Genomic DNA, 6,777 nt, shown 5'->3' with positions numbered 1-6,777 from the left:
CGATAGAATAGAATGGAGTTTCCTCACAGACATCTTGTCTAGACTGGGTTACTCAGACCATTGGATCAAAATGATTACCCAATGCATTACCACATCCTCTATGGCGGTTCTTATCAATGGTCGTCCGGGCCCCATCTTCAACCCCACGAGAGGAGTTAGACAAGGAGACCCCCTATCCCCATTTCTGTTCACTTTAGCGATGGAGGGACTTAGTCGTCTCCTTAAGAATGAACAGGATAGGAATAACTTCATAGGCTTCCCCACGAAAAACCCAAATCTCTCCATCTCTCATCTGCTTTTCGCTGACGACTGCATCATATTTGGTCGAAACTCTCTAGACAATATCCACGCTCTCAAGACAATCCTCAATACCTTCTGCCTAGCATCCGGCCAAATGATTAACTACACAAAATCCAATATTTTCTACTCCAAAAACTCCCACCCAAAATTCAAACGCATGATAATGCGAACTCTTAAAGTTAAATTCGCTTCTACATCGGAAAAATACCTAGGAACTCAATTATTCATAGGTGCTAACAAAAAACAAATCTTCAATGACATCCTCCAGAAAATAAAAATGAAACTAGATAAATGGAATCATAGTTTTCTTTCTCAAGCGGGCCGCACAATAGTCATCTCGACCATTGCAGCGGCCGTACCCCGATACCAAATGCAATGCTTTGCCCTTCCCAAGGGCATATGCAATAGCATTACGACTTTGCAAAGGTCGTTCTGGTGGGGTAAGTCTAAGGGCATATGCACGAAATCTTGGTCAGCAATATGCCTCCCCAAACACTTGGGGGGGCTGGGAATCCACTCCCCAGAGCTTGATAACCAAGCCATGTTGAGTAAATTAGCTTGGAGAATCAAATCGGAACCGGAGTCGGTATGGGTGAAGTTCTTGAAAGCTAAGTATTTCGAGAAGACTGAGAACCCAGGACCAGCAAAACCAAATCATTCTTGGATTTGGAAGAATATTAATAAATACCTTAGCATAATAGGTAACTACACGATATGGGAAGTGCACAACGGAAAAAGTATAAATATCTGGTCTGATAACTGGATCCCAACGCTCCCATCCCTCCCGCAGAACCAAAATTCTAACCTTCAAAAGGTATCTCAACTGATAAACCAGGGTCAATGGAATGAAACCATCTTGAACAATGAGTTTGATAATGAGACTAAAAATCTAATTTTATCGATCCCTATACCATCAGACAGTGACGATCAAAGGAAATGGTCTTTTACCAATTCTGGTAAATTTAGTGTCAAATCAATGTATCAACACCTTTGTATTAGTAGGAATACTCCCCAACCCCAATCCCCTAATTGGAACTTTCTCTGGTCCATCCCAGTGGTGCCTAGGATCAAACTGTTTCTATGGAAAATTTGTACGCAAGCTCTCCCGGTCAGGGACAGAATCGGAAAATACATAGATAACAATAGAATCTGCCCAAATTGTAATGAGATAGAATCAATAGAACACGCCATCCTGCACTGCCCCATTGGCAAAAAATATCTGGTTCTACTTTAATATTATTTCTGAAAATATTACTTCAACTCGCGAATGGATTTTCTCTTGGGAGTTAAAAAACCAGAATGCGTACACGACTAACAAAATTCACTACGCTACCATTATGTGGAACATATGGAAATTTAGATGTGACCATTGCTTCCAACACGAAATAAACTGTATTGACAAGATGATCACCATTATATCGTCATTCCCACAAATCCCATCTGAGAATGAATCAAAGCTCAGAATGGAAAACGGAAAATGGATTCCACCTGAAATGCATTTTGTAAAAATAAATGTGGATGCATCTTTCATAAATACCCAAAGTATCACTGGAATTAGCATTCTAGTACATGATAATGAATCTAAGATGATCGTAGCAATAGCTTCCACCACCAGGAGTAGGAACGCAGAGGAAGGGGAAGCTTTTGCCATCTTAAAAGGAATACAATGGGCAGAATCTTGTGATTACAAAAAAATCATTATTGAAAGTGACAACATCAATATCATCAATTACCTTAAGAAAGGAAAAAATAACATTCAATGGCAGTCCCTCACACATATCAAAAGAATCCAGGAAATAAAGAAGAGAATAGAAACAGTGAAATTCTCACATACAAGCAGAAAGTTCAATCAGGCAGCGGACAAAGTGGCAAAATGGGCAAGAAATAAAAACAGATCGAAGGTTTGGAAACAGGTTCCTTATTTTCTTTGTAAATTGTATTGTAATAGAACTCTGATTTCAACTTAATATATTACTACTTTCAACAAAAAAAAAAAAAGGTTGTCCACACCATATAGCAATCTTATAGAGTGTCATTATATAAGCTCTATAATCTTGTTCTCTATACCATGTAACTAAATCAACTGAAATACCATTTGTTTCCACATAATTCTTTGGTGTAACTGATTTTCAATAAAAATGTTGTTTACAATATACCTAGGGCCTATATTAGGGAAATCAGACAACATAATTTTATATATGTAGTGTATTTTTTTTTAAATTAAAATGTAGTTAAAACACATGATTGAAAAACGATTGTGTTAAAAAAAAATCTCGTGCACCCCATTTACAAGTTTTACATTTATTTCAAATATAAACTAAAAATGCTGTCGCGTTAGATCAGTCCCTAATTGATAATACTACTTGTGCGTTCATCCCTAATCTAGTACTTATAGATTAGTCTGGGCTCTTTCTTTTTATAGTTGTTTTAAGTAAAATTTGTGCAAAGTTTGGTCAGCTATTAAGAATATGGTTCATGTTCAGGTGTTCAAAGTTTCAATTCCTCTTCAAAGACTATTAAGATTTCTGTTTTTACTTCTCATTATACATAAAATGATCCCAATATCAACTTCGCTTTAGGCCCCCATAAACCCTTGGGTCGGCCCTGGCGACCATGGGCCAAGTCAGACCCGGGCGGTATTGGGCTGTCGGGAAAAAATCCCACCCCAACTTAAGGTGTCAATTTTTAATTTTTTATCGAGAGTAGTCCACCGGTCCTTCACACGACTTTCTGCTTCATTTGGCAAAGAAGGGTGGAGGAGGGAGAGAGATGAGTCGGGTTAAAACCGATTACATCATTTTCCAATTGTCAAAGGAAGACTGCAATTTTTCTGTCTACTATTGGTAGTAGGATGACGTCTTGGAAGATGGGGACGTCTGAAAGCGCCGTTTATAAGTTACCCCACCACCTATCACCCATCAGCTATCACCTATGGTGGCGCTACGTCATAAATAGACGAGAGAGACAAGTATAAGCTGGAAACCAATTCCTGCATGTCACCACTCTACTCATCTCCCCACTCACAACGGCAGGGTCTCTTTATTTTCTCTCTCTAAAACATCTCCCTCTCTCTCTCTCTAACATCTCACTCTCTCTCTTCTGCTTGCTTGCGCTTTGTGTGCGTGTGGGTCCTGATTGTTTTGGGGTTTTTCCCTTTTTATTTTGATTGGCCCCCGGATCTCCTCTTTCAATTATCTACTCAACTCATCTTCCCCTCTCTCTCTCTCTCTCTCTACTTCTGTATATTCTTCACCAACCCCACCAATAATCTCTTCTCTCTTTCTCTCTCTAAAACCAAGCTACTGTTGTAGTTATCTGAGACTATTTTCAAGTGAGAGCTCCGAATGGCTTATATGTACACCGACGGTGGAAATTTAATGTCAATTGCAGAACAAGTAATCAAACAACAACAAGATCACCAAGAACGAGACCATCATCATCAACAACAACAACAACAACAACCCTTCATCATGGGTGGTGTTAATAACTCACTTTCATGGTGTGGAGGTGTTCCCTATCCAAATCTTACTATTTACAGTAATACACCTTCTTTTGGGTTTCAGCTCGCCGGCGGTGACTACCCTGAACCATATTCTCTCCTCGATGGTGTCTCAGATACCGGAGACTCTGACCCACTTCCATTCCCTCTTCATTTTGATCAAAACTCTGCTGGGTTTAGGTTTTCGGATTTGGGTAGTTCTGAGTTCGAATCAGACGACTGGATGGAAAACATAATTACTAGTGATGGTGGTTGTGGTGGTGGTGGTGGTGGAGATTCAACGGCAAGTTCAGAACTTCCGTCCGCATGCGAGGGTTGGCCGTCGAATAACCTAGATCCGATGGTGCCCTGTTCAAGTCAACTCAGTCACTCTGATATTTGCTTCCCGGTTCGAGTTCAACTTCCATTGCCGGAGTCTCCTATTCCTCCGCCGCTATTACTAAAGGAATCGCCGCCGCATCAACTCAGCCTTCAAAGCGACCCAATTCTTTCAGCTACCACCATTTCATCTCAATCCTCTGATACTGAATCAACTTGCCCACTTCTAAAATCACTTCTAGACTGTGCTCAAATTTCAGAATCAAACCCAAATCAAGCTATTAAATTACTGAATCGTATTCGAGACTCGGTATCTGAATATGGTGATCCAACTCAACGAGTTGCTTATTACTTCTCTGAAGTTCTTCACAATCGATTAATGGCGGATTCATCAAATATTAACAAAAACCCATGTTTAGATTTCGAAGCTTCTTCTGAAGAAATTATCCTTTCTTACAAAACGTTGAATGATTCATGCCCTTATTCGAAATTCGCTCATTTAACTGCAAATCAAGCGATTCTTGAAGCAACAGCTTCAGCAACTCGGATTCATATTTTGGATTTTGGAATCGTTCAAGGTCTTCAATGGGCAGCTCTTCTTCAAGCTTTAGCAACTCGATCCGCCGGAAAACCATTACTAATTCGAATATCCGGTATCCCAGCCCCTATACTTGGTAAAACTCCGGCATCTTCTCTTTTAGCAACTGGTAATCGTCTTCGTGATTTCGCCAAGCTTTTAGACCTTAATTTCGAATTTGAACCGATTTTAACCCCAATTAATGAACTCAGTGAGTCAAGTTTCCGATTCAACTCAGATGAAGTTCTGACTGTAAACTTCATGCTTCAGCTTTACAATTTGTTAGATTCAACTCCTCTAGCAGTACAAAAAGTTCTCCGATTTGCTAAATCGTTAAGCCCAAAAGTAGTTACACTCGGAGAGTATGAAGCGAGTTTGAATCGGTTAAGTTACTTTTACCGATTCAAAAACGCTTTGAGATACTATAGGGCTGTGTTTGAATCACTTGAACCGAGTTTAAGCAGAGATAGTTCAGAACGAATTAGGGTGGAAAGAATTTTATTTGGAAGGAGAATAGTAAGTGTTATTGGAGCAGAAGAAGGACCGATTCAACGAGAGAGGATGGAAGAAAATGGGGTATGGAAAGGTTTAATGGAAGATTGTGGGTTTGAATCGGTTTCTCTGAGTCATTATGCAATTAGTCAAGCTAATATCTTACTTTGGAACTATAATTACAGTTCAAAGTATTCTCTAATGGAATCACCTCCTGGGTTTCTCTCTCTAGCTTGGAATGATGTCCCTCTTCTTACTGTTTCTTCATGGTCCTAAACCCCCTCTCTCTCTCTCTCATATTAGAAAACCCTAAATTGTGTTTTCTCTATCTGGGTAAGGAACTCTACAATTAGAACTAGTTATTGAAGCTTTTCTATTTGATTTTTCATAGGTTTAAGTAAGCCTTAAAACTGTAAAAATGGTCATGATTTAGTTTGGGAGTTCTTTATAAACTGTAAATAGTTTTTAATAAAGGGAGATGAAATTCAGCTTCTTAAATTACTGGTTGAATTGTTTTTATTGATACGGCCAGGCTAGAAATGAAAAATAGGTCACTTTCTTGTAACAGGGTCTGAGAATGGCTTCCAGATGGATAAAACAGAGCTTTGAGAGTTAAACATTTAGAGTCATTTTGCTGACAAGGGCACAGGGAAATTTGGCTACACCAGTGGTTTGGCTGAGATTTCGGGGGCCCGGTGCGAGATTTTCATTTGGGCCCTAAAAAATCAATATGAAAAAAAATTGAAACACATAATGTAAGTACAAAACAATTTGCCCATAATATCTTGAACACAATCATACAAAAACGTATTATGCAAGAATTTATACATGAACGTACTATTTGCATAACTAATTCACTTGAATATTCAATCATCTGAATTTCGATAAGTATTCATATAATAAATTAAACATGGGATATACAGAGATATAAAAATTACTCCATAGAACGAAATAAAGAAAGAAATATGTGTATTTCAAACAAAAAATAATAAATCTAGAGTAAATATGTGTCTACAACAATTGTTTAGGTTAATATGGAATTACTTAGAGCAACTCCCAGCCCCAGCCCACATTGTCCAACCCGGGAGGCCCGGGGCTGGGAGCCCCATGCTCCCTGGCTCCCAATATTCTTACCGTTGGGAGCTCCCAACGGTAGTATTGGGGTGGATCCCCTTTAAAAGGGGATCCACCCCAATACTTTTTTTTTTCACTTCACATCTATTTTATCTCTCTCTCTCTTCTCAATTTCTCCTCCATTAATTTTTTTTTTCAATGGATCCAAATGCCAATTTGCATAATTTAGGATATATGGAAATGTTGAACTCCGATTTCAATTTTGTCGATGAAGTTAATTTATCGAATGATGGGATCGAAGAAAGGGTCGAAGAAAGTCTTGATTGTAATGAAACGCCAATGTCGTCGGTTTCTAGTAAGCGTTATACTAATGATGATGATATTGTGCTCGTTAATGCTTATTTACATATTGCCACCGATGCGATTATTGGTAATGATCAAAGAGCGGGTACTTTTTGGAGCAAAATTGCCGAACACTTCAACGAACGTACAAATCAAAATCGTGTACCAAAAGGTC

General features: G+C 38.9%; 1 pseudogene across 1 annotated transcript; it reads left to right on the top strand.

Moving 5' to 3' along the window:
* Nucleotides 1-2,752: 2,752 nt before the first annotated feature.
* LOC147537518 (scarecrow-like protein 4 pseudogene) lies at nucleotides 2,753-5,684 on the top strand (annotated as a pseudogene). The gene has a single exon (XR_015226107.1). The product of XR_015226107.1 is annotated as a scarecrow-like protein 4 pseudogene (transcript).
* The last annotated feature ends 1,093 nt before the right edge of the window (nucleotides 5,685-6,777 follow it).

Source organism: Eschscholzia californica, unplaced genomic scaffold (assembly GCF_041429995.1).
Source record: "Eschscholzia californica isolate CP2 unplaced genomic scaffold, dmEscCali1.0.p SCAF_5, whole genome shotgun sequence".
In the NCBI taxonomy this organism is placed as follows: Eukaryota; Viridiplantae; Streptophyta; class Magnoliopsida; order Ranunculales; family Papaveraceae; genus Eschscholzia; species Eschscholzia californica.
The sequence above is the reverse complement of the archived record's forward strand: the minus strand, read 5'-3'. Positions and strand labels throughout refer to the sequence as shown.